This window comes from Agelaius phoeniceus, chromosome 1 (genome assembly GCF_051311805.1).
Source record: "Agelaius phoeniceus isolate bAgePho1 chromosome 1, bAgePho1.hap1, whole genome shotgun sequence".
Lineage (NCBI taxonomy): Eukaryota > Metazoa > Chordata > Aves > Passeriformes > Icteridae > Agelaius > Agelaius phoeniceus.
In genome coordinates, this window is record NC_135265.1 from 124,763,600 (window position 1) to 124,786,709 (window position 23,110).

The 23,110-nt window shown below is 38.9% G+C and overlaps 1 long non-coding RNA gene across 1 annotated transcript in view; it reads right to left on the minus strand.

The window, feature by feature from the left end:
• The window catches only part of LOC143696127 (uncharacterized), a 105,495-nt gene that overhangs the window by 40,881 nt on the left and 41,504 nt on the right, over positions 1-23,110 (minus strand). The window contains exons 2-3 of the long non-coding RNA XR_013185539.1: positions 14,975-15,043; positions 13,056-13,134 (exon numbers count right to left, since the gene is read on the minus strand). This is a non-coding gene — a long non-coding RNA (uncharacterized LOC143696127). The remainder of the gene's footprint in view (positions 1-13,055; positions 13,135-14,974; positions 15,044-23,110) is intronic.

Consider the following 23,110-nt stretch of genomic DNA (forward strand, 5'->3'; position numbering starts at 1 on the left):
CTTCTGCTGCACGCTGTTCTCTCTCAGGTCAGGACTCCTCCAAGGCTCTCCCTGACTGGCTAACCCACACCCTTTTATCCCGGTTACTTCATTGGTCACAGCTGCAGCCCAGTTAAGGACATCACAGCTGCAGCCCATCAAGGGCAACCGGTACCTCTGGGGCAAAGCCTCTATACAGAAATTCAAATACATTTCCTCTACTATATCAAGCCAAAATAATTCTGTCATTAAACGAAACATTTAAATCCCTCACTGAAAACTGAAAAGATCATGCAGGGAAGTTGCCACTTAGAATCTCTTGACTATTAAAACTAATAAACTAATTCTTCCAACTTTTATTTCTAAGACTGATTCCACTACCAAAAAGCATCTCTCCAATGCAAAGTTATTTTTCCTCTTATTGAAATTCTATAATTTGTTACTGAGGGGAAAAAAAACCCACTGAAATGCAGTAAGGGACAAATCAACCTGGGAAGGACAATGCAGCTGTCAAACAACTGATTTGCCTAGGACAAAGAATAATAGCACTTCTAGTATTGGAAATATAAATGGAGTTTGTTGTTGTTTACAAACTGTGGTCTAAAATTATTCTGGGAACCTCAGAATATTTCCCCTCAGAAATGTTTTCTTTGTTGAAAGCAGACTAATCCATTTAACACACCTTTGTATAACATTTTTTAACATCCTTGTCCATCAGCCATAAAACTGAAAGTCATTTACAAGGCAAAATAATTATGAAAAAATTCAGTTAGTCTCCACTGGAATGAAATTCCAAAACCATTACACAATCTTACTCCTGAGCCAGGTACAAAGACACATTTAATTTCAAAGATTTGATAAATACATAACAATGACAGTACTGACCTTTTTACAAGGCTGACTATTCATGTCATTCCTTTTGATACTAAAAAAATGGGTGGAAGGAAGAACAATTTTACTTAAAAATAAGAGAAACATAATTATTATAGTTTTATGAAAATGTAGGTTTCTTGATGCCAGAAGAGAGGCTTTTTGACTGCTCTTTGTGTAAGAAAAGTATGTAGAAAATCCCTTCATATCTTCAAAGAAGGATTTAGCTACAGTTACTCTCAGGAAAGAGTAGTAACAAATAGCAAAGGGTGTCTATCAATTAGTGGAAAAAATACATCTAAAAGTAGACAGAAATGAGACAGTCAAGATAGATTTTTCCTAGCAATTTCCAGTAATTTTGGTCATGTGGATAGAAATTCTGCTGTGGTACTTGCCCTCGGATATCATATCCTAGAGAACACACTCTATTCAGTTTATTGATAAGACAAAACTTTTTCTTACTTTTTTTCCTGCTTATAGAGATTAATTTCATACATGTCAATCACCTAGCCTATGTAATTCTAGCATATATAATGTACTGGCTAGAGCATCTATTCTATTGAATACTTAAATTATATGCACCTTTTACTAGGTCACTGTGTTTCAGTATGCAGAGCAAATTATATAATCCCCATCTTGGAAAGGATGGGCAACCAGACCAGCCTGTCACGAACAAATGCATTTGGATCCAGGACTCCCAGTGTTTGCATCTGCTGGTCACCTCCCAAGGGACAAGAAAGGAGTGAGCTCTCCAAGCCTCAGTTCTTCAAATGTTATCAGACTGCATGTTGCAATATGGTTTTGTCAATTTTAACAAGCACATACTTAAAGTACTGGAGATGCTAATAGTGTCCATTTTGATTTTCTTGATTTCACTGTTCAATCTATTTGTACTGGAAGCTGACCAGTGCACCATCAGTAAGGGTGAAGTAGTTTGCTTGCACTGGGATAGCAGTGTGATATGGAGAAAATAAAGATGACAGACAAGCTAATGCCACTACTACAATGTTTATTAGATGCAGCAGCACACATAAATGATGAAGAATTACAGTGCTCACAGTAGAGAAGTTCCTTTACTGATAACCAAGGAAGACCTCAAAGCAGATTTCTATATGGCACTTTCTCATTTCAGCTGTTTTGAACATCCATTGAAGCTGAAGAATGGCAGCTTCTCTCCCACTGGAGACTGCCCTGCACCCTTGCAATAACTGGAGGTGTCTCAGTGGAGACCAAGCAGAAGGATTAATTGAGATTTCTAGGATGACATTTCTCATGCCCTGATTAAATTCCAATAAATCCATAAAGCAGAACCATCGTAAGTCCCAAGTGCTGTCCAGGTGCACTCTTGGCAAGGCCTTACCCACTTTCTGTCTGGCAGCACACACAGTTTTATGCAGTTCCTTACATTGGAGTCATCCCATCAGTCACTGGTAATCATTGCTTTATAATGTCATGTGGAAACATAATCTAAAGATGCGGCTGAGGCCAGTGCAAACAGCATTAATTGAAGACAAGAGACTTTCCATGGGCCAAAGCACTTACAGCCCAAATAAATAAGACACTAAAAGAGGTGAGAAAGTTAATAAGTTTCATCAATATTGTCAAGTTCATATTAACTGATGAAGACAGGAAATCAGTAATCTGTGTCTGCATGCACACACAGCCCTCCAGTGGGTGTCTGTTAACATCCCCTCGCTGCATTAATCCACAGAGGATGGGTTGATACATCTGAATTCCTGCTCTGTGATAGTACAAGCTCTTGTAACACACATTATTAATTAGGGAAGTTTCTTGGCTTAACCTGTCATGTATCAGCAACAGATGAGCAGGCAGAGAATGTACTGATATTGAGCACTAAGAAGAAAAATGGACTAAATTGTTGTCTAAGTTCATGGGATGCACCTTGGTAATTGAACCTTGAGCATGGTACTTGTTAAGTAAAATACATTAGTTTTAAACCACCATTACATTTGCCTTGACAGTTGCACATAAGTAGACCTAACTTGCTAAGCTGCAGTAACTCTTTCTGTTCCAAAGAGTTCTTTACAGTTTTTTACATAGAGGAGTACAAAAGTACTAAATTAAACGCGATGAAAAGCAGAGATTTATTTTTTTATAGGAATCTCACTCTTTCTTTTCCTTCCTTACCTGTCTATATTTTCCATCCCTTCCAATCAAGGACACACTGGTCATTCCCATCAGAGATGACACCTAGCACTGGTGGGACCAGGACATGGACCCTCTGCTCCCCTGTTCAGTGCCTGAGGCTGCAGGGCAGCAAGTCTGAGTGCTGCTGTTCTGGGGGGAGTCTGAGGTGCAGTGGGGCAATAGGTAACACCAGCAGGCAGGAGAAACAAGGCAGATTTGGGACTGAAGCCACAGCCCTGAGCTAGGGCAGGACAGACAGATGGACCAGCAAGCCCTGACAGTGGGGTTTGTCCCTGATGGGGCAGTGACACACATGGCCACGATGCTGATATTGGCTGGGGGTTTGGGTTGCCTGAAATAAGTTAACTTCTCACAGGGCTTCACTGGCCTACAAGATCTCCTCTCTGCTTTTGCCTTGTGTAAAGTAACACTGGAGATGGGAAACACAAGAGAAGACCCCAAAAGAAAGGGAATGTCAAATCCTAAGATCTCTACCTTGGATAGGCAGAGAAAGGTGCTGACTGTGAGATGTCCTGCATTTCTTAAACTCAGCCAACACATAATCCAAACTCCTATCATCACAACACTTAAATTACATTTAAAGGTCTCTTTCTCTTAAAAGACAGTGAAGGTAGTGTTGCTGGGGCTTCTTTCAGCTTTCCACATCAGACCTGAGTTTAGACTACAAACACACTCAGATTTCAAAAATTAGGAGCAGAGAATTAGATTCTTTCTCCAAATCAGAATTGCAAAATGAATGACCTGATTTTCTGAAGTTTTTACACTTAACAGCTCCCACAGATATCAGCAAAAACTTTAATTCAGTGTTTAACTTCAGTGCTTTAGAAATCAGGTCACTTGTTCAAGTACCTAAATATAGAAGAGTAGCTACTTTCTTTTTTTTTTTTTTTTTAATACTTAGGTTTAGAGTTCAAAGCAGGTTATTCCTTCAGATCCTGCAAAAGAACTTTGCAGAATTTGGTTCAGGTTCCAAATTTGGTAAGCAGACACAAAGTCCACGGGTGTACAGAGCCATGGCTTCAGTCCCCAGCCATCAGCAGGAGGAATCTCAGCCTTTTGTTCTAGTTATCCTGTAAAAGACCCTGATAACTCAACAGCAGCCCCTTCCACAGGTGCTCTTTGTTCACCTTCAGCCAGCTTACTAAAACCCTGAATTAATAATAAATGCATTACTGGGTACAAGAAAGGCAGGTATTGGGAGTGCCACCTCACATATTAAAAAAAAAGCATGAGTATGCAGAAATTATTATTTACATGGGTTTAATTGTCTTCAATGGTATAATGTACACAACTATAAAAATAAACATTAAGTGGCATATTTTTCTCTGAGTGCTTTCCTTAGATTTGCCTAAAAGAGATGATTGTTTGGTTTTGTGTATATTTGTGCTTATTTGTGTACTAATTTGCTGCCAGGAAGTAGAGAGATAAACAGAGGAACAACTCTTGCAAATGACAGATCTGGAATCACTAAGCAGAAACCTACTAGAGGCAGAATCAGATGGGAACCTTGATAATTTCATGCTGTATTCATTGTGCACGAGATGATCCTTATGAATTTTTTTTACGGTTCAGTACTTAGTTCAGTACTATAATTCCAGCTGTTGAGGGGTGATTATTTGCTCTTTTTCTACAGCTGTCTGATGAAAGACTTCTTGTATCTCTGCTTTCAGCCTAGCAAAACCATGCAGCATTGTCCCTTCAAAATTAAATCTTTGTTTCTGCCCCTAAACTTCCCTCTATTTTAACAAAAGAAATTATCTTTGGCAGGCCAAAGACCTTAACACCTGAGAGAACAAGATTACTCCTTCACATCTTCTTCAAAACAAACTTTTCCTGCACCTCAAAATACAAAACGCATGCCAAAAAAAAAAAAAAAGTCAATATTGGCCTCTACATCTAGATTTCTATTTACCTAAATCTTTCTTTGCATCAGTCTGCAAACTTTCTTTGGGCCCAGATGGCCTTCATCTCTAGCTGGAAAACAGGGAGAATCCCTGTTGTAGAGAGTAATGAGCATGACTGGCAATGGGTCAATAGTCTGTTTACTCCCCACTTCTTCCTAAGGTCATCTTCTGTAAGATTTAGTGTGCTCTTTAATGGTCAGCTGAATACCCATAAATCTGTTGGTTTACTTTCCAGAGTGCTCTGCAGACAAATTACATCCTGTGCCAGGTCCATTACGAGCACAGACATACGTCATACCCAGCTGGCAAGGAGAGGGGACAGAGAAACGCTCTGGGTGACAGAGCAAGGTGACACTTGAGAGCAGCTTCTGCTTTGGGGGGTTTTGAATAGGAGCAGCAACAGATGAGTCTCACACTTACCACATCTGTTCCTAAGGGGTCCATAGAACCAGAGTGCAAATTCTGCAGTGTAACTGCAATTATGCACACAGGAAGCTGGGTTTGAGGAATGCCATTAACCCACGGAGAATTGAGAAGCCCAATGTGTGTTGTGGCCAGTTGAGCAGTCAGAATGGCACAGCAGCACAGGGCCAGCATGTTCTGTGAGGCAGAGCAGAGAGTGACCTGCAGCAGCAGCAGGGAGCTGGCAGCCCCAGCACTCCAGGCAGCTCTCAGCTAGCAGCTGCTAGACATGCACTGCACTCTGCTCCTCTTTACTGCCTCCCCCTCTTCCATTGCCTGGTTTTCTCACTCTTACCCCATGCAACATTTGACTAGGAACCTGATGGATTTTACAAGTCATAGAGAAAAGGTTTTTTCATCCAGGAAGACAACCAAGCCAAGCATTCAGTTTTTCATACACAAACAGTCCCTATGGACACTCCTGGATTCCCCATGGTCACCTGCCTTCCAGGAGCTGCCAGAGGATGGGAGAAAATGAATTCCCTTCTATATGTCTGTATTATTTCCATATTATTTAAACTATGGGTTTCCAAGTGACTGCAACATAGAGGGAAAGTTCAGGATGCTGACAGCAGGGATGTTGCCATGGTGACAGAGAGGGAGACAGGGTGGTTAGAAACTTGCAGAAAGGTAATTAAAGATGCCCAGAAGCCAGGGACAAGGGTTTGATATTGCCCTGTTACCCTGAGGCAAAATTCAAATGAAGATGAAACCTTCTGCCCCATGCTTGTAATTAATGCTTCCAATTGTGCTCTCAGGCCCAGGGATTCAGAGCCCTGTGTTCAGCTGGGGAAAAGCACTGTTTGTAACAGAACACTGATTCATCATTTTCCTGTGCAGTTTGGCTTCTGTGTTTCTGTAGTGACAGCAAACAGCTGACACAAAATTCCTTGCCAGCTGTGGATGACCCTGTAATTTGTGACATCAGGCTTGTTTGGTATCCATTATTCACAATGTAAATTGTCAGAGAGTGTGGTAGGCTGGACACCACCTGCCCACCAAGCTGTACTGTCACCCTGCTCCTCAGCAGAATGGCAGTGGGGGGGAAGAAAATAAACTGGGAAAAGGTCATGGACCAAGACAAAGAGCGTTCAATAAAGCAAAAGCAAAGACCACACACTAAAGAGAAAGAAAACAGAAGATTTTATCTCCTCTTCCCATCAGTACGAGATGTCCAGCTGTCTCAGAGGAACAGGGCTTGTAGTGGATGCCCACTCTCTCTTCCTTTCTGTTAACTTTTATTGCTGAGCACGTGTCATATATGGAATATCCCTTAGGTCTGTTTGAGTCAGCTCTCCTGGCTCTGTCCCCTCACACACTGGGTGTATCTTTCTCACCCTCAGCCTACTGGTGAGGGAGGGAATGTTGCAGAGACAGCACTGGTGCTGTGGGAGCAGTGCTCAGCCAGCATGAGGGAGTGTTGCCAGTGACTCTCCAGCTCCAGATATAAAGCAGTAAAGCACAGCACTGTGAGGGTTGCTGTGGGGAAAACTGATTCCATCCCAGCCAGACCCAATACAATGAGTCAAAATATTCTGAAAATGAGATCTGACTCATTATAGTGTGAACAATGATAAGATTTTAAAAATATAATTTTTTTTTTTAATTACCTACTTTCTAGGAGAAACAAGACAGTCCAAGCCTTGTGCCTTTGGAATGCAGATATATGTGGTTCAGCATGAAAAATAAAATTTCAACTTTCTTCCCTCTATGTTAGTAAGCATACAATTATGCACACATTTGCATTCATTATGTCCACATGGATACTTAAGTACCTCGACTGAGACACTCGTGCTGCTGCAGGCAGGGCCCTTTATGCTCTGTGATTTGGTGACTCTGCAGTTTTATCCCTTGCTGCAAAATGTGTTCCAGGTACCCAGCTTTCCTCGTGCACAAAGATGGCTCTACAAAGCCTTTGTGGTGCAAGGCAGAGCCTGAGGATGTGAGCAGAATGCCAACTGCAGCAGTCATGATTCCTGCACTGACAAGTGCTCTGAAACAATAGCACACAGACCTCAGCAACACAATTTATCTCAAAGGGCTGCTAACTCCAAAGCTATGAATGTAGGAAACGATCAGCAAAAGTGTGGAAACATCACAAAATAATGTAGCAATTGTAACAGAAGATTGTTTGCCCAGTTCTGAATCTCAATCTCCATTTAAACGCATTTGAAGCTCCTGCAGAACTGATCCCATTCCCAGCAGTGAGGTAGAATCTATGGATCTTGGCACAAATTTTTGATGTATTTGGCTTTGTTGTAGGATGTCTTTCACCTACAAACAGATGCAATAATACATGCAGAAATCCAAGTGCATGACTTTTTTATATATGTTTGCAAGAAATGTTATTGTAGCTAATGCAATATATCTCATTAACAGAACTTGGAAAACGTGGCATGACTGACATATGTGTAACTGTTTTGCACTGAAAGTCTTTTTATCCACTGTGTGTTGTCAATATTTTATGCTATCTGCACGCTAAAAAATCTGAAACTAAAGAATTATTGTGAATTTTGTAAAAAACAAAAGAAAAAACCAAAAACCAAACAAATGAAAAAAAACATACCCAGAAGAGAAAGCATGGTCTTGTTTTTGTTTTGTTTAAAAATGTTGAGGAAGCAGAACATATCAGTAGTATTTTAAAACACTGAAAACTTGGACTTGTAAAGAAGATGTACAAATAACCTCAACTCTGCCCTTGATTACTGACATATGGAAAGTCTTTTTTCCATCAGCTGATTACAGCCTCCTTCCCCTGCAGCAAGAAAGAGACCATTGATTCAGCTCAACACCTGGCAACCTGCCTTGCTTCTGGAGCTAAATGTCTGTGTCAGAGATTTTCAAGGGAAGACAACAGTGGCAGATCCTTCAATAGCAGCTGCTTCATTTAATGAAAGGAAAGAGTCTTATTGCTGGAGTCATTTGTTGCCATAGCTGCCCATGTCAAAGCCAGAGAAACCATTAGAGCATCTTTCTACCAGAGACCAAAGATTTTCATTCAATTACACCCATTCTGAGTGCAATAATTTGAGTTTAGCATAAGCATATCTCCCCAAAAGCTATCCACATTCAATTTAATTGTGCATGCTATTTCTCATTTCAGCTTCTGAGGTTTTGACTTGTAGCTACTAGTTCTTCCTCTTCATCTTCTTATTGTTGGATCTTTGTGAAACCAGGGGAAGATTTAGACATTCAGATCAAGTCCCTTCTGATAAACTGTTTTGACCATATGTCAAGCAAAGAGCATCCTACCTTGCATTCTTACTCTACAATTTTGATTCATAAGCTAGCTCTCATCTTGACATAAATAGTCAAAAAATACTTTCTGCCCTCCCTTTAAAGGTCTATAATACCCTTTTATGCATCAGAGTGAGGACTATTAGTATGCACCTCTGAGGAATGAAAATCCCTCCCTCTCTCTCAATCATTTTTTTTCTCTCCCCACCAAGGAAGTCAGCAGCTTTGTTTGTTTTTAAAGATGGGCAAGCAGAAGCACTGAAAGGATAAAGCTTTACTCTGTATTACATATCAGACAAGGGCAGACCCCTGCAGCCTAAATCTCCTGGCTAAACCCAGCAATGCACTAATAACACCAGTGCTGTTATCCCTTGCTGCTGGTTGTCTTCCCTACACAAACATATTCTGGTATTTCACAGTTTTCACTGTGTAAAATGTATCAAAGATGTCTATTACTGACATTTTTTAGGAGATTCCTATTTGTTTTCCTACAAGACACTTGCAGATTAACAATCTACAAAGTTCAATTTTTATCCTTTGGTTTCTTAGCAGACAGAGAAGAAAACAATGCAGACAGGAACCCAAACCATTATTACTTATTATTACTTGTAGTTTTGGGTGTTCTGTTTAAGGTGCGTGCCAAACAAAAGCAAAACAGAAACAACTGACTATCCCAGAAAAAATACAGTAATTTGGGCATGAAACACAAAGAGTGAGCCCTACACCCTGTATTCTGAATACGCTGATCTCCCAGACTAACCGAAGGGTAATTTCCTACCAACAAGGTATTGATCTCCACATTACACAAGCATTTCCTGGAAGGGTCAGATGGTGGATTTATAAAGACTGCAAAAATTAGGAGCACAGATGTGTATTTACTGAATTGTTTCAATACTACACATGCCATTCAGTCTCATGGTTTATTTCAAATAAGTAACCTATATTTAATAACTTTAGTGATTTAATTGCTGTGAAGTCTCAGTGTACACATGCAATAGGAGGTCAACTAGCCTATTTTCAGGCCAGGCTAAACTGATCCATGCCACAGCTGTAAATCAACACACATCAGAGCACACATCAAACTGCACTCTTGCTGTTCCAGAAGAAAAAAAATATGCTGTCAAATCATCATGTTCTACAGTAGAAGTAGACAGCACAAAAAAGACTCAGTAACTATTTACTTGTTTACTACTAACATTGTGATTTACAGAGAATAAAGTGTCAAATTCCTTACAAGACATGATGTGAATCTGTTGGAATGATTTGACCTAATAGTGTTAGAGCATACATAGCTTAGATAAGTCATTCATAATTTACCATCTACAAGTGGTATCTTCCTACCTACCAATGTTCTCAGATGGATCCCATTAAATCCCATTTCACAGTGGTCATGGATTTCTTCTGACACACTTGATTATCAAGGCAGGACTTGTTTTCAAACATTAGATCATAATTTGACTGCTGATGCCCACATGAGTGTCAAACAGTGGCAGTAAAGACAGGATGTCTTTGGTCCCAGATTGAAATTCAGCATCCAGGACAACCAAAAGAAGAGGGAAGACATGGTTTGTCCTGCAGTAGACCTATTGCCTCCCCAGTTGATGGAGGAATTCAGATGAGATTCCCTGAAGAATCTAAAAGTGTGCCAAACCATTCTACTCTGGACACAACACTTGCTTAACTGTTTCCAGCCCAGGGACTTAATTTAATGTTCAAAGTGATAACAAGGCACATGAAAACCAATTCCTTGTCACAGCAGAGTAACGTGCTATTTTTATATGTTCACTACTCAAAACTTATCCACAAAATCAATCAGACCTTTAATGTTTTGTTTTCTTCACTGCTTTATTTGCAGGTTAAGAAACTGTAATCATTCACAGGGAAAACTTGGCCCCCCCCCATAATCAAATTTTGTTATGGAGACAGGCTAGCATTGTTAGGATTGCAAAATTATTGGGATGCACTGTGCTGCCTTCAAATGCCAGTGTCATTCTCTTCCTCTCTCCTGCCACTGTTGGTAGCAACCAAATGGAGAGACTCTTCCCACAGTGCAAGATGGTTATCCCATTTCAAATTCCAGGCTGGACTTAGAACAGGATCAAAGTTGTGTGTGCATGCACATAGCTGCACAGCTATGGGGACTGGGGGGGCCCATTCCTATATGTTCCTGCCTGTCCACCTGCCTGTGACTGTACGAGAAAGTTTCAGAAAGGTTTAAAGAGCTGTTTTCCCTTCTGTGTTCTTGGGCCTTTCTACTGATTTCTGCAAGAATCCTTGAACTATGATCTAATTCCCCTACTTCTTCCACTGGGTTATACCTTATGATAGAGAAGTACAACTTTCACAGCTTGCTGGTCCTTGGTGAAGAACAAGAGTTTGTGCTTTTGCAGTTGTCCATCAGTAGGGGAGAATGAACAGGGAACTCTTCCTGCCCCAATCACAGAAGGTAGACACAAACCATCCTCTGTATTTTTCACCCACAGGAATTATTTGTCTGATCACTTTTGTACTCGTCAGGTTTTAGTTTAGCTGGTATGCACAGGGAAGAAATCTGAATTAGAGGATTCCTATTGGCATAGTAATTATCGTCAGACTTCTGTTGTCTCCAAGAGTCTCAGTTGTCTACTGGGTCTCTACTACATCTCTGTCTACTCAGTTTCTCAGGCATCTTTTGATTTTTGCAATATTCTTAAATCAGAACTAGCAATTCCACAGAAGTTTCAATATAAAACTGATTAACAAAAGTACACTTTCCAGAGTACTGCTACCATGTTTAACTATGAAGAAGTTAGATAAACCTTCAGCTTTGTTTTAGTAGTTGCTTTACATCAATTTAAAGCCCACTAAATGCTAAAACCACTTCCAAGAATGTACACCATGAATTGATCTAAATGTACTACTTTGATTTTCCTTGCCATCTGTCAAATTATAGACTTTCATTCCATGTATATTGCCAGATAGCAGCCACTAAATATTAAAAAAAATATTTCATAGCTGACATTGCTATTTCATTGCAGACACTGCTACCTCCAAAAGTCAAATAAATCTAAATACAAGTACATTTTAAAAAGGAAAGTCAGGGATCTTTGATTAAACTCAGAAAGAATCTAAACATATTCAGGAATGATTGGTAAATGGTATTATTTGCATGAATAAGACACACTCAAATTGCAACTGCAGGAGGATAACAGAAGTCTGAAACAACCAGTGTAGATAAAGTAATTGTACCTGGTAGCACTCCAGATCTGGAATACCCACTCCCAGTAGCAGCTGAATGTTATCAGTTGTTAGTAGGCATTTTCATTTGTTTTAAATTCCCTGAGAGTAACTGGACTCAAATTTAGGAACTCAACTTACTTTTGAAAGAAAGACTCTGGATAAATGTTAGAAGTATAACCTTCTCCATATTAATTCTGATGCAAGAAAAATATGGGAATTCATAAATGCACCAAAAGTACTGCATTTTTATGTGACTTAGTACCCTCAGAGTTAGAGATGATGAAAAATAGATTTAATGCTCTCTTGTTTATTTTACAACAATTTTGTTAAGTAACTTTATGCCAGTAAAATTTTATTGTGTGTTTTTTATTGTATTTCCCTGTCCTTTTAAAATTTGGAATACAATTTCAATTGATCTTGGGATAATACATTTTTAAAACAAAGTAGCATAAAGGATCAGAACAATTATCCCCTTGAACAGGTAGCTTATTTGGAAACACATCAATACACTAGGAAAAATGCATATTATTCTTTCTATCAAACATGAAAAATCTATCAGTTCCTCTAGATCACTTATGTGCCACAAGAAACAGCAATAGACTCTTGGAGTCTGTCAAATCTTAGATTAATAATAAATGAGCACCAAATGATAAACAGAACCTTTCACTGTTCTACTGCTGAAGATTACTGCAGGGTAAATACTAACAGGAAACTGAGCAATGTTAAACATACATCTTGATGGATACATTATTGACAACCTGAAAATAAATCCAGAATTCACACTAAACTAAAAGGAGTATGTCATGAAAAAAAGGGTAAAAGTTAAAAAATAATCATGTGCTTTGAAACACAAATTATAAAGTAACTAATTTTCAATATTTAGTTGTAGAAATGTCCAGAGAATTAGGAGTTCTCTTAGGCTGTACAACTAAAGCTTTTGATTTGTTGATGCTGCTGAGGTAGAGCTGAATGATAATTGAGAAGAGAAATGCTATTTGGGAAGGGTAGAGGACCTAAAATTTCCACAGAATTTTGGTGGAGAGAATGAAATTACCCAAATTAGAATATGTTCAGAAGAAAGTCCTTGCTGTAGTCATCCTTACAGAGTGACAGACCCCATTATAATTTCTCTTTTAGAAAACAAAGACAAGAAAATATCTTCTAATACCACATTTAATATAGCCAGCTGGAGGACCATGCATTTAGGAATCTTACCTAAAGGATTCATGAAAGCAGTAACAATAAGGAGCATCTCAGAGTCCCAATACAAAGTTGGACCAGCCATATCTTCATCCTATCATAAACAGGAAAGAAAGCAGAAGTAGATGTTTAGAAATACGTATTTGAGGGAATTTTTCCTTTGTTTAGCACATAAGTGAAACTACTAGTAATCTAATAGTAGTAACCCCTTGTATTGTCAAAAGTCTGTTGAAAACATGCCTCATCCTGAAAGTAGCTGAATAGCACTGAGTTGCCTGTTTCTTATATGTAAATCAAAATTACTTTTATAAAAAAACAGATAGGAAACACAGATCAAGGAGATACCATGCTTAAAAAATAATCATGAATGCCTAAATTTCTTTGCCCAGTGCATCAACACTTTTTCTGGGCAATGAGTATGTGATCCTAACCAGGAACTGCTCTGCTCACAGGGATTTTGAGTCCTCACCCACCACGCTGGTTGCACCCTATAGTGCTTAGGGTAGGTTGCTATACAATCTGTCCCCCATCCAAAGAGATGAGACTGCTGTGGAGGCATTTCATCAAACACAATGTCACCTTAGTCACTCTCTCTTTCTGTGACCATCTTAATGCTCTGATTTCCTGTGGGGAGGTTACCTGTGTTTTTTGATGCCAGAGAGGGACCCCACTGTAAATAGTAAGTGTTAATGCAAAATGCATATTCAGGAACAGATCACAGCTTGGGAAGTGTCGGAAATGTACTCCTGGATTTTGCAGCAGTGGTGGGCAGAAGATTGTATAAAATGCCAGGAGGATTGCATTCAGATTCCTGGACAGTTTCTGCTACTGGAAGTTGCATTTAAGGCTCTGCCTTAGAGGAAGAAGGGGAGGCAGCAGGGTAAGGTCTGTTAGTGATGGATGCAAGATAAGCAAGTAATCATCATTCCACCTAAGACTAGACTTGGAAATGAGGGAGCATTAATTAATCTATTCCTAACTCAGCTGTTCCTTTTTAACACTTCTCCTGAATACACAAATAAAGTCCTTCCCCTATCCAGGACAAATGCTTTGTGTTGGACAGGACCTTAAAGATCATTTAATTCCACCCCCCTGCTATGGGTAGGGACATCCTCCACTGGACCAGGTTGCTTAGAGGCTCAAGGAAAGGTCCTGGGAAAAGGAGTCACCTCTCTGAGCTTCACAGGCAAAATCCTAGTTCTATAAACCAGGATTTTCTTGGGTTTCCATGTAAGAAAAGTCTTGTTACTCTATTCCAGAGTCCTCACAATATCACATTGTCATTTTCTGCTATAAAGATTAAAAAAACCCATCTAAATGACCTCTGGAAAATAAATACATTAATAGCAACAACTCATCTTCCCTGCAAGAGCCAGGCTTAATTCGAATGTAAGGAACTTTAATTTCCTAATAGCCCAGAGACCCAAGTAGGGAGAGCACCAAATGGTGTATCTTCAGGACTATGTGTTCACCACATTAAAAAAATTTCTGTGAGTAAAGTTCAAAAATAAAGAACAGGTAGCCCTTTTCTGATTGTTTTGCTGCCAAAATCTCAGATCATTTTAATGACCAAAAATAATGATGCATGTTTCCTTCATTCTAATATCATTCCCTTCTCAAATAAAAACATTAACAGACAATCATAGCAAGTTCCCACAAAATTATTTTTTCAATAGAGAGAAAAGGCAGAGAGAATGGATATCACTAATCCATCATTATAATTTGAATTTCTTGCACAGCTAGCACTGTGTTCTCAGCCTTTACATTCAGCAATTCTTCCAAGGTTTCTACCATTTTCTCACCCTTTTTCTTCCTGGTCTTTGTGTTGCCACTTACTCCTGGACTATTGTTGGATCACCTGGCTGCGCAGAATAAGTTATTAAACTCAACATGCCTAAAACCATACAAAAAAAGGAGCACCAAGGGGTTCTTACCATTCACCTCTGGCAGGAATTTCAAGCTTTGCTTTTTTCCAAGCCCTCATCTTCTTAGCCCAGTGGCCACTGAAGGAGAAAAACAGCCAACAGAACACCATAAAATATATGTGAATTTTCAAATCAGCTTGATAAAAGGTAAAAACTAAAAATCTCAAGTGCTTCTCTGCTTGATCACTTTGTACCTTTTTTACTGCTGCACAGGTATGGGGCTTAGGAGAGCAGATAGAACAAAGGGTGAATGAATCACAGCTTAAAATCATCATATTTTGGGGCTTAATCTTTCTTCCTAATGTAAAGATGATGTATATTAGTAGGCAATGACATAATTAGTGAAAATCATACCAATTATATCAAGTTTCCATTAGTCCCCTACTGCACATTCCCTTCTGCCATCCCTATTATATGTTTATTTCTATAATTCCAGGAAAAAGAACATGCTAAATTCTCCAGCATGAAAAGCTTTGAAACCAATGGATTTACACACAATGGTAAGTGTTCCTCAGCACCAAAACAAAACAAAACAAAACAAAAAAAAAAAAGGAAGAGAAAAAGGCCTAAACTCTGTCACCAAGGGTGCTGCCTTCACATTGTTTCACCCTTCATAGCCTCAGGGCCCCTCCATCACTTTCTATCATAGTTTTCAAGAGCAGTCTCATCTCAGAGTGACTATTATGGACTTCACCAGCAAGAATTCACAGTCTTCTAAAGAATTACTGCAAAACCTTTTATGTGAAATGCCAAATGTTTTGCAAATACGTATTCACTAAATTCCATTGCAGTCAGTGACATTATATTATCCAGAAACAGGCAGGTTGAAATAAGGAGAAGGTAAGTGACCTTCCTAAAGTTGTAGTAGAAGCCAGAGGTATATTTTAAACATTCTCGCTGTTCTCTGATAAGAGCAGTACATTTTCTTAGCCCACCTGCAATTTTGCAAGATTGTTCATGGTTCAATGAACATCCAAATTACCAGAGTACTAAATAAAAAATGGCCCTGAGATACTTTTTTAAATCTATCATGGGAAACCTGTTCAGACTAGCACCAGTCCAGTCATAAAAAAATTGCTCGTGACAGCCTGGTACTAGTAGAAAGACTGATATTCAGTACCAGTTACTATTTGGCTGAGGCCTTTATTTCCATGCTATAATTTCAGGCATTTGCAGAAATAAAGAGTAAAAACCATCTCTACTTCTATATATTCTTAAGATCAGCACACTTGCAGACAGAAAAAAAAAAGAAACCACAGCAAATGCCATGTGTTTTATAAACCAGAAAAGCTTTTTTTCTACTTGCTTTCTGCACACCAAGGCACTCACTAAATCTGGCCCATCAAGAAGAATTCACTTGGGAGACTGTCTTGTTGATTTCTATCAAGAACCAAGGAAAGCATTTTTCCAGAGAAGATGCATGAAAAAACCCACACATTTCTTACCAATATTTCACCGAGGACAGAGCTGCAGAAAGAGAAACAATGGGAGTCATCCCCTTATACTTACCACCCACCAAAGAAAGTGGCAGTCTCAGCATAATCAGATCAGACTGCTCTGCAGTGTGGCTGGCCTTTGTTTCCTTTATGTGCTTCCTTTATTACTTGTCTGTGCTGAAAATCAAAGCTTAATGGCTGACACCCATTTTTAATGAATCAGTGTGACAGACAGAAGGGACAGGATCATTACTGCCATCCCAACATATGCAAACATTGCTTTTGTTCAACTGCCCTTTCCACATCACTTGATCAAATTGGACTTGTTTCTTGTGGATCATACGCCCAACCAATTTATAAACATCAGCTGTTTCAGACCAAGAGGTTTTCTTAGCATTGTACACAGCCCTTTACTCCCCTCCAGTAACAATAATGTCTGCCATCTTTAAATAAATAATAAATAAATAGAAACCGAGTGAACTGAGTCTAGTGAGAGGTTTAGAGATGGTAGAGCTTGTTTCTGCCTTTGTTCTACTTCTGTAAATTATTATGCTGCAGCTACAAGGAGAACATAAGCCATTATGACCTGCAGCATTTCTCCAGGGATACAGTACAAAAGTGGTCTATCAGAAATGCAATCAATTCCAGAGATGACTGCTTCCTGCACGCTTCCAAGCTGCTGCTTTATAAAACAGCTCCTCATAAAAGGAGCAGGAAATGCATGACATCGTTTAGCAACCAGTCATTAGAACTTAATGGAAGAGGATTAAAATAAAAAAATGCCATGCTTACAGACCTTTCCATACATTACCACAGCCTTTGAGAGAAGGAATTGGTGACATATTGGTAAAGCCTTAACCCTTTCTTCTACCTTCAGAGACTGAAATATCCAAAAATCAAATAATAATCTTATTTGAAAGATAAGTTAAACAAAAATCAAACCTCCAAATGAAAGTGGAGTCAAAGGTTAGATTTCTCTATTTTTACTAAAAACCCCTGGGGGAAATGGAAACATGTTCCCTAATCTTGATTTCTCTGACCTGTCTTTCCTCAGGTGCTATACCATGACATTTCTTGTGTTTTAGCAGTTGTCTCATTTCTAGTTGTCTACATGAAAGTGCATGTGCACTCCCTCTTCCATATGCTCAAGGTACAGTGAGAACAAACCAAATAACCTCTGAAATTATGTTCTTACTGATATATTGTACACATTTATTGAACACATTCTACACTGAAAACACCTGGTGGACAGTATCATGATCATTGATAATAATTCTGGCATAGCTTTTTTCTAGAGCAAAGCAAGTATTTACAGCTACAGCAGAATGCTGGTGATTAAGTCATTCTTATCACAATCAAAAGATAACTTGAACAGTAGGAATATCTCCGTCTCTTGAGGTTCAGCTGTGTCTAAATCACCCCCAGAAGGTTCTATGAATCTTTCTCTCCTCGACAAGTCTTAAAACTGACGACTGCATGGTGCTGATAACCAATATCTGTATAAATGCTTTTCCCACTATATGTTAAATTGTGTCGCTAAAAATAAGTTACAGATCATCTATCTTTAAAAAGCATATTACGTATCTCTTAATGATTACATATCTCTTAAATGACAAGTCTTTTCACTGTACTGAGCCAGAAGCCAGAGTAGAGGTATGTTTTTTTGGCAACTTTTCTGTCTCTCACACCTCACAAGCACTTGGGAGTCTGAGCCTTGCCCAGCATACGGATGACCGGCTGCATGACAGAGCTACGTAGTCACACCTTGCCATCCCATAGCCTGAGGAAACAGCAAAGTGCAGTTACAGGAATTCAAGGTACTCAACTGGTAGGAAACAGCATCTTCTAGTACTGTGAGAAGTGTTGACTCACAAGGTTTGTCTGACTCACATTAAATATTTACAGTTATTGGCTACTTTAGTCGTTCAGCTGTAATAAAATGTACTCCCTGCAGCCACGCCACCCCAGGCTGTGATCCAGCCATGCTCCACACCCAAGGTTCTGTCAGCAAGCCAGCAAATGCTGTCTCCTGCCATCTCCAAAGCAGTGTGGCAAGGACAGCTGTCTAACACTGGGAACAGCTGCCGTTCCATGACCAGTACCTCATCCAGAAGGAGCAGCTGGGAAAAGGTGCAGCTGAAAGCATCGCATGCTGAGGGAAACTAAAAAAGCATTCTGGCCATTTCTGACTATCAAAGCAAGGAAGATGCCTTCTCCCAAAGCCCAAAACTTTAATTCATCACTCTTGAACCAAATGATCTTCATTTGACTCAGAATTTGACAATCCTCTTGTGGTTTTGGCGCAGCATCACCTGACTATACCACCTCTCTAAGGACAATGTTTCAAATCTCCTACTATTGCAATCAGACATTTCATTCTTCATGTCACAAATGTCAAATATAGTGTTGCTGTTTATTGCTAGAAATCATCATGTTCAACCCAAAGCTAGATTTATTTTACTACTATACAAAAGCATTCATATATATGTATAAGAAAAAAACCCTATTCTTCATGCCAAAAAATGGCATAAACACCAAGACTAAGAAACTTGGGATGTCCCTCGGCTCTATTCCTTTATTCCAACTGCACATTTAACACACCCAGCTTTTTTTTACAGCTGTGAAATTATGCAATGTTGCAACAATAAAGCTTAATTCAAAATGAACATGAAGTATCAATAGGAAACTGTGTCTGCTTTAAATTATTATCCTTTATTATTGCAGTCATTTAGAGTTCAGGTAGCCTATGATTTTGAAAATCATCTAAATGACTAATTTAACACTTCCTTAGAAAAACACGCTTTAATTTAACAGTCACAGGTTTTTGAGAAGCATTTCTAGTGCGGAAATCACCAGCACCAGCCACAAAGGTAAAATTCAGATCTAACTGTCTGTTCCAAGCTCATTTTCACAGCACTTCTTATATCTAATATTTTAAATTGTTTTTAATGCATATAGAAACAAATTATAAGAAGATACAAGAAATACAAGAAGAACATAACACTGCCTCAGAGTAAGGGCTTACTACGTTGTGCTTTCAGCCATGGTCATGAGGGGACATGGGACATGTAGGGAAGAGAAAGAAAAGGGGACATAGGGGATCAACCCACTTTCAGGCAGAGATTTTCCAATTCTGGCACAACTGGTAACCCAATTAATAAACATTAACATATCTCTCTCCCAAGCATTTGTCCAGTCTGCTTTCCCACCCACCTGTATGAAACATCCTTTGACAAGGAGCTCCACAGGTTCACTGCATGCCACACAAAGAACCATATCCTTTCTTTTGTTTTAAACCTGACTCAAATTAACCTAATTCTATGGGATCTGCATCTGAAAAATACAATGATCAGTAAGCTAGTCTCTAGCATTCCTCACCATGCCACTCAGAATTGTGTGGACCTCTCCCATACTTCCAAATCATTTATGTTCCAGGTTGAAGCGTCCACCTCAGCTATTCACATTGTACAGTAGATAATAGGAGTGCATTTGTAAAACAGAATTATTGATGTAGAGTCTCCAGGACCCTCAGCAGGCTTTTTTCTTCCAATTAGTATAAAAATGGTCCTGCAGATTGTATAGTCATTAGCAGTTGGATTGCACTGGGCTTGTTCCAGAATTGCACATGTTCCAGCATAGGCTGGTTTTGCTTCCAAATGGAATTCAGTTCAAGTGCTCCAAGACTGTCCTCTGCTTGAGCCAAAGTGCAGTAAATGAGGATGATTTGAAGATATATTTCAAAACCACATGCCTGATCTGGACTAAAACTGGCAGATTTACCTTGGTTTTCCTTACACAGAAGTTGCTCCATAACTGTGAATTGTCCTTGTCACTATGCACTGAACCTTTTCCCCTTTAAGGACATACTTTTTGAAGATGGGAGGACCAGAATTGCACACAGCCATGAAAGTATGGGAAAACCATTAATGCATTTGCTTTCATTCTGATGTCTTCTGTTTTCTCCTTTAATTCTTTCTCTATATTTATATTTGTTTTCTTTTCATACTACTGCTGAACACCAAGCTAACAATTTCATGGTCCTCAAGATCTCATTCCTGAGTTGTAATGGTCTCTCAAAACACAACATTTTACATGTTAAGTCAAAATTGCTTTTCCCTGTATGTATTGCTATACATTTACCCATGTATCTCATTTTTGACACACATGTGAAATCTAAGAATTGATAGAAACATCTCGCATAGCACAAACATCAATTAATCAGCCAGTTATGGCAAACTCAAAAAAGGGGGGAGCTTTTTATCAGTGGAGCAATGAATTCCCCCTAAATTTCTCCTACTTTTAGTAAATTAAAAACTTGCCACAACTAGAAAGGAACCCTGGAAAACCCTTCTGGTAGAGCTAGTTCCAGCAGAGATCCTCCAGTTAATATGCAGTTTGGGACCACTAGTATCACCTAAATAACACATTATAACCTCGGGTAATCATGTCAGAAAAGAGCATCCAAAAGTTAATTATGCTTTTGAATGGCCTGGCTGTTCCTCACCACTTGCCAGGAGCAACCTTAGGAAGGACATTCAGGTGCTCCAGGCAGCAGCATTCTCTGGTAATAGTAACTCAAGTTCAAATAAGCACAGCCTAGCTCCCTCTTTTTCATACTGAGATATTACAGGTTTCTAAATTTATTACAAAGCTGCTGAATTTTAAGAATTTTAATGCATAACACCAGATGATTGGCTCTAGGAAGAATTCTTGAAAACAGAAAACATATAAAAAGAGACATTTCAGCTCAGATCTAAATTCTGGCAGGACATAACAGACATCTTAGTCAGCCAATACATCAGGCTTTTTATGGGAATAGCTTAACTAAAAAAAATCTCACATTTTAATTTCAGATTTTCAATTACTTCGTCCAAAAACTTGCATTGTAGCTTTTTTTCTCTCTTAAGGAAAGATTGAGATATATGAATATTCCAGAATTAGAACAGAGACCCTTGAGAAGAAAGATATTAATCTGAAAATCATGAAATTAGATATACTTAATGCATTCTATTATATAAAACTTATTTATTGTATAATTGAAATATATTTAATATATACACATCTTGTTGATGCCTTCTGGCTTTATAGTGCTGGCATTCCCTCAGATTGCATATTCTTCATAAAAATGAAACCTGAAGGGTTTTTGAAAATGAAAGTTTAAGTTCCTAAACTCTGATTCAGATCTTGTTAAGCAGGCAAATGCCCTCATGCTTGGCTTTTCTCAGGGTAAGGACTTTTTACCCTGTGTGATGAAAGCTGATCCAGTGCAGTGTGGATGACAAACATTAAAGTGTGCAGGTCTAAAGCACCATGGTTTTAGTGTGTGCATTTGAGCTTCCTTCCCTCTGTCCCAGTCAAGTGTCTTTGCTCTTCAGTTGAAAGGCTTGTACCTTCCTCTGTAAATAAAAAGACCCCACACAAAACAAGACTGAACAATCCCTTGGATTGCACAAGGCAGAAACCCTTTGGGCATTGGTGCAGTTCTTGAAGGAACTGAATTCCAGGGGAAATCAAGCAGCATCTCATTGCCTGCTGAGCTCTTCCTGCCCAGTCCCCTGCAGCCTGTGCTCCAGCTGGAGGGGCTGAGCCCCCCAGCCCAGCTCTGCCCGAGTGCTTTGCCCTGTGAGCCCTACAGGTGCAGCACTGCAAGCTGCCAGGGCACATGAAGGCACAGCAGGACAAAGAGAGATAAACCAGCACAGATTATATCTGCAACCATACCTAAATGGGCTAGAGTCTGGAAAGGCACTTTTCTGTGAGATTCAGAAGTCAGCCTCATCAGTAAGGCAATGTCAATTCAACTGTTGTATCCTAAGTCTGCTCGGGTTATGTCCTCCAAAAATGTGTAAGAAAGTTCTGAAGGTTCAAGTCTGCATCCATACCTGTAGGTTTTTCTTTGAAGGAGCAGTTGTGGGGATTTCCTTAGAGAAGGATCTTCCCCAGAAATTTTGTCTTGTACAATGATTTCTTGATCTGGAGAAGTGTGTTTCATTATGAATCTCTCTTTTTTACTAAGGAAATGTGATTAATGTGATGCTAAGATTCCATTAATTCAGTATGACTTCTCATCTCATATATTTCCTTTTTCCAATCTGTTGATTGAAGATATTTTGTAGCCTTAACTTTTAGATTAAAGTAATGGTTAAAACAATTGAAATGAAAATATATTTGCTATCTTTATAGTCTGTAGGGATAATATAATCCATTTAGCCTTTCATAAAACCACATACAGAGAATAACAATTTTAGGAAGTCTATTAATTAACAAGTATGTCTGTGACTGTACCTAATACCCACAAATACAACATATACCACTGTATATCCAAGCATATAATACCTGGATGAACTCCAGAGAATATATAGGAAAAACACATACAGTAGAGCCAGTATATGATGGAGAATCCTTTTAAAAGGTCACTGGCATGGAACTAAACCTATTAAAGGAGGTTTTACTATACTCCATAAGTGTGCTTTGAAGAAGTTTCCATTATATTCAATTACTATTGATTCATTAGGTACATGAACAGTACAGCTCTAATTAAAAACCTTTTTAGTTCTCTCTTCAAAACCAGTGGGGAACCTTAAATAGCTTTACTCTGAACATAAAAAAAAAAAAAAAAAAGTGATAAAAACATTAATTAGAAAAATGGTAACCCAAATTTCCTGGCCTTCTTTGCTGTGATGTCTAAGTAACCATGGTCTCCCTGGCT